The sequence below is a fragment of the Macrobrachium nipponense genome, chromosome 42 (assembly GCF_015104395.2).
Source record: "Macrobrachium nipponense isolate FS-2020 chromosome 42, ASM1510439v2, whole genome shotgun sequence".
Lineage (NCBI taxonomy): Eukaryota > Metazoa > Arthropoda > Malacostraca > Decapoda > Palaemonidae > Macrobrachium > Macrobrachium nipponense.
The window spans coordinates 35,380,498-35,386,128 of NC_061103.1; the positions used below are offsets into that span (position 1 = coordinate 35,380,498).

Consider the following 5,631-nt stretch of genomic DNA (forward strand, 5'->3'; position numbering starts at 1 on the left):
ATCATCCTCATTTTATGTCGTATCAGTACCAAAACCATTCGAAAAAATGCATGCTCATATCCTCGGTATTTTGTTTACGATTTCAGTAAGTATCAAACTGCAGTATATTGAAATTTTGTGGTTTTAATCTCTGTATCTCATAGGACTGAACTCTGTAGAGGGCAAGGTCTGTAGATTAGAGTTCCTCGCAACCCCGACCCAAAATACCTTCGATTCTGCGTAGGCGCAGACCGTGACGTAGGCCTGACCATTTCCACCCAGGTATACCAAACCGCTAAATGGGAAAATGAAAACATAAGTGGTTGGATGATAAGATCAAGTGGGAAACTGGAAAAAAAAAAGTTATATATCTCAGCTCTCATGAGACTTGTGCATCAGCATTAATTAACCTGGAAGATGATGAATATTAGCAAAGCTTTAACGTTACTCAGTTTGAGCTCAAAAGTTTATATATCTTTAAGAAAAGTCGAAATTATTTTCCCATCTTTATAAACTTTTTATTGCTGCTAAAGTATGATAGCGTAGAACCTGGTATTCTGGAATCGGTAATCAACTCATCAGAGTCAATGGCGGAACATGAGTGTCTGTGTGTAATTTCCGTTGACGAGTGCAGTGTAGCACAAATTTGGAGTTACGATAAAGGCACCGACACGTTGGTGTTACTTTGGCTCGTTATCTACGCGTCATATACTCCGAGGTGCTAGTGCTATGATTTGTCGACCACATTATAGAAACGGGTGTGTATGATACTTTGATCCCCGGAGCTTCCGCCATGTTTAGTATACTAGCACCAGTGATGCCGTTTTTTCTTCACAATATTGGCTTTTAGCAGTGTTATCATATGCAGCGCATCTGATTTTTTTACTTTACTTATTATTTGATAGTTAGAATGCGTATTTTCCGATGCAGAATTATTTTTCGTGACGTTAGAAAACTACAAGTCACTAGCTTAATATAAAGTATTTTTGACGAAGAAAAATAAAGGATTTCAATGAAATTGATTTGTATAAATAAGCAGGATAAGTTTTATATCTTCATTTTCATAATAAAACATAAAAAAGACAAAGTGAAGATTTTTTTTCTTCAGTGCCGTGGCCTGTGGTCGGAAAAGCCACGGAGGGTTGCCAGATGTCACCAGAAAACCACTAATAGACGAAATTCCTCAAAACGGCAACCCTGACTAGCACCTCGCAGTAGGTGACATGTAGATAACAAGCCAAAGTAGCACCGACACATTTTATGATCCTATATCCCAAGTGCAGTGTATGATGGTCAGAGGACTTACGACATCCTAGAGACAAATTATATGTTTTAATTTTGACACGATTGGAAAAAGATCTGTTTTAAATTGATTATACAGATTAAGAAAATTGGACATCTTGTAGTAGCCATGGTTAATGACTCAGGACAAAAGAAAATACCAGTTTAAGGAAATTTTTAGGCAGTGATATAATAATTTTGTATTTGTTAATTCAGTAGATTATAATAGAGAAATACCTGCATTTGCCATTGCGCCAAACCTAATAAAACTTATAAGAAATAATTTCCTTGACGATGGATTAATATATATTTGCGGAGGATAGGTTTGCTCATTGTGGATCAGTCAGAGTTAATTATGAGAAACAAAAGTGATCTACGGACAGCACATGACGTTTTTCGAAATTACATCAGCAGTTGCTACCTGCAACCCATTTCATTCCTTTTACTGTACCTCTGTGCAACTGATGAGAGGTTTTCCTCCCTTTACACCTTTCAAGCATTTTGACTTTCGATTTCCCTTTCAGAGTTGGATGACCCATCGTAGGTCCGAGCTCTTGGCCTAAATCTTATGTTTTAGTCCTGTAGGACTGAGCTACTGAGAGTAATATACTGAACTGTGTAGATTTGAGATTTCCCGCTGTCTGTATTCCTGAGTTGTACTACCAGAAAGGTGTTCTTTTTGTCCTGAAACTTATTCATTATCAGCTGATTCGTTTGAAGAAAAACAACTGAAAACATCTGAGCCTTTGGGCTTGGTGAGAGGACGAGATTTACCGGACTGCAACATTTTCTTCTTCTGCAACCGAATTGCAATAGTTTGCAACAATTCATTCTTGTGGGAGACAAGCAACAAAAACGAAGTACCTAACCGCAAGTTATGCTATAGATTTACACACACACACACACACACATGAATCAATATAGACTGAAATGCGCGAACCATTTGGAAGCAAACAATGAAAGGACTAAGAATTCATACAGATAGATGCAACAATGAGGTTTCGTTAATTCGGTAAGTATAAGATAAACAGGCATCTCTCCATTTCACTAGTCGGCCAGAGCTGCCAGCGATCTTGTGAGCATGTACTCCATGGTACTTAATTCGTTGCACCAGAACTGAGACGGTTCGTCGTTTCGAATTCGCCTTCTGATGTTTTGGACGAGATCTGATAGTCCTGATCCAACCTCGTGGCGTAGCCAGGCTTCGAAAACCTCCTGAAATCGACAAAATGTCATTATTGCGCCCCAGGAGAGATTTTGGGCGATGCATAATCACACGCCGACCCGAAATCTTTCTCGGTCTTGTACAAGCTTGTCTAACTAATGTTTCACCCGGCCGCATATTTCCCAAGTCTGGAAGAGTTAGGGATGGGGAAAATCAGGACCAATCAAAATGCGTGGAGCTGATCCATGACGTCACAAGCCACGCCTTTTAAAGCTCTCTCCTCAGTCCTATATCCATTACTGCCGCCAGTCACGATGCTGGAGAAATACTTTCTTCTCAATTTCACAGCTTACGGCTTGTATGGCATATACATTTTAGTCAGATATATCTAAACATAATGCAACACTAATTTAACAACAATATATCCTTCAAATGAGATACACCATGAAATATATTATGCGTTATTGGCTTCTCTCCTAGGTAAATATATTTTCACATCGCGAATTTCTAAATTATATACTTGAAAATGCAAGTTTAAAGCCATTTATAAAGGGTTGTGATAACTCACGGGATGAATCAAACAATATACAAGATGGTAAAAATGATGGTATCTGACCTTTTTGTAGGGGAAAATAGAGAGAGGGAGTATGCTTACACTACGGATTTCTATTGACATATGCTATTTCGTAGTAATACACATTACTGTGCATTGTATAAAAGCAATATACTGGTCATAACTAGGCCATGAACAGGTATCAGATTGATATAGTCCCTACTATTTACAGGGACACAGTTTCAGCTTCATTCATTAAATTATTTTAAGAGCTAATGTGCCCTTAAGGAAAACTGCGGTATTATTGTTTTGGTGATCTAAGTTAGCCTGATGTAAACAAATAAGGTTACGTGACAAACTCATCCTGTCAGTAGCTAATCTGAATACGGTTGTTTTTCAAGGTGCACTTGATAAGCTATGGTAAAAAATTGCCTTTTTCAGGTGGATTCCGTTTTCATAAAACCTTCCAGATGTCCTTACCTGATTGGTCCTTGTCATTCATTGTGTACAAATATATAAAAAGTTTTTATTGAAAATTTGTTGCTTTTGATTTTTTACTTTTCATACATTGTGTACAAACAAATAAAAAGTGACAATAGAATTCAGTACTGAATATTTTTAGCAAGCCCTTACGGGATTTTGGCTTAAAATTCATTGTGTACAAAGAAAACACTGATTATTTATTTCACTTAATATTCTCAGCAAACCTTTCTTACATGTCATTCATTGTGTGCAAAGAATCAAAATGAGTATTTCATTAGTATGTAATACTATTAGCAATTATAGGAGTACAGAATACTACCTATTTACGGAGTTACAGTAGACTTTTTATTAAGCTGAACTAGAGCAGAATTGATGCATAAATTTAATAGAACTGCGATGAGCTTAAAAGTAAATATGGATGACACTTTTTTCCAACTCGCTTTCAACAGAAAATTTTATGCAAATATTCAACATGTATCAAATAAAGCTAAGGATAACGGTAGTATATGAGTATACGACTATTTTCATCCAAGCTCACAATCAATGGCCAAATGTAGGCCTTAAATTAAGTGCAAATATTTTTTTTACATAGATTTTTGGCATTGGGGCAACTAAGGCCATTCAGCGCTGAAACGGATATTGACAGCAAAAGGTTTGAAAGGTGTTACAGGAGGAAAACCTCAAAGCAGTTGCACTATGAAGAAATTGTTGGGAGAGGGTGGACAATAAGATGGAAGGAAGAGAATATGAACAGAGGTAACAGTAAAATGAATGAAAGTAGTTGCAGCGAGGCGCCAAAGGGACGCTGCAAAGAACCTTAAGTAATGCCTGCATTGCACCAAATGAGCTGTAAATCATATGCTTGAACATGCGTAAATTATATACTTGAACATGTGTGGCACTATCCTCCTACGGGGGATACGTAAATTTGTTACCAAAACTGTATCCTCCACATGTCTTTTAAGCATAAGGCAATTATTATTTTAGTTCTGTACATAATACCTTTTTATAGCCTGAAACAACAGGCAGTAACGCCTGAAAAACGTTCCGTGCTCCATGCTTTTAAAATCGTCACTTTCAAAGTCCAAGATTCTTGATGGGAGTCGAAGTGCTACGAGTTCTTGGCCTCCTGTCTGTAGTCTGTAGTGCTAATCACAGGTCATTCATACCGTCATTTTTACCATACCATCAATTTTAGCATCTTGTATATTTTTTATTCATCCCATGTGTTATAGCAACTCTTTCTAAATAGCTTTAAACACACATGCTCAATATATAATTTAGCCACAGCCACTTACCATGAAAATATTATTTATGCAGTAAATATCGACTTTGTGAGCAGGAAGTAAGAGGGACTGAGCACTATTACCAAGAGGGAGAAGCCAATAACGCATAATACATTTCATGGTGTATCTCATTTGAAGAATATATTGTTTGTTGAATTGGTGTTACAGTGTTTCGATATATCTGGCTAAAATGTATAGGTCATACAAGCCGTAAATTGTGAAATGGGGAAGTTTTTCTTCGGCAATGTGACTGGCAGTAATGGCTATGAGACCGAGTGTAGCTAAAAGCCGTGGCTTGTAACGTCAAGGATCAGCTCCCATTCCCTAAACTCTTCCAGACTTGGGAAATATGCCACCTTGTGCAAGAAACGAATGCATAATAATAAAGGTAAAAGTGCACGATACTAGCAAATTTGAGTATTTAGGTCCCGTTTGTAGTCATTTCTTTTACTGTGTGATAAGCAAAACACCTCTGTATGCATATCACTTGCTCTTGTATATCAACCACATGGTCACACCCACCATACACAGCACATATACGTATATATGATTTACGGGCATGCATGATTTTGTGCTCTTTACCTTGAGTTTGTGGTCTCACTTTATCTTTCCTTTTCTTAAGGTCAGGTTATTTATTAGTTTTTCTTCTTTTGCATTGTTTTATTTTAAGACTGATTGCTGTTTTTTAATTTAGCCTGTATTTTGTATCGATAATTTATTTTGTATTTTTCATTTTTCATGGACCGAGGATGTGTTTAAGTAACATGAAACGTCTCCAATAGTAAATATCTCATAGTATTGCTGACTGTCGTTTGCTTTGGACTCCTGTTTGCTGACATATATGTAACATAAAAAAGGGGGATTTGCTATGAGATATTTTAAGT

General features: G+C 37.0%; 1 long non-coding RNA gene across 1 annotated transcript in view; it reads right to left on the bottom strand.

The window, feature by feature from the left end:
* Nucleotides 1–490: 490 nt before the first annotated feature.
* The window catches only part of LOC135213433 (uncharacterized), a 7,150-nt gene continuing 2,009 nt past the window's right edge, over nucleotides 491–5,631 (bottom strand). The window contains exon 3 of the long non-coding RNA XR_010314123.1: nucleotides 491–2,475. This is a non-coding gene — a long non-coding RNA (uncharacterized LOC135213433). The remainder of the gene's footprint in view (nucleotides 2,476–5,631) is intronic.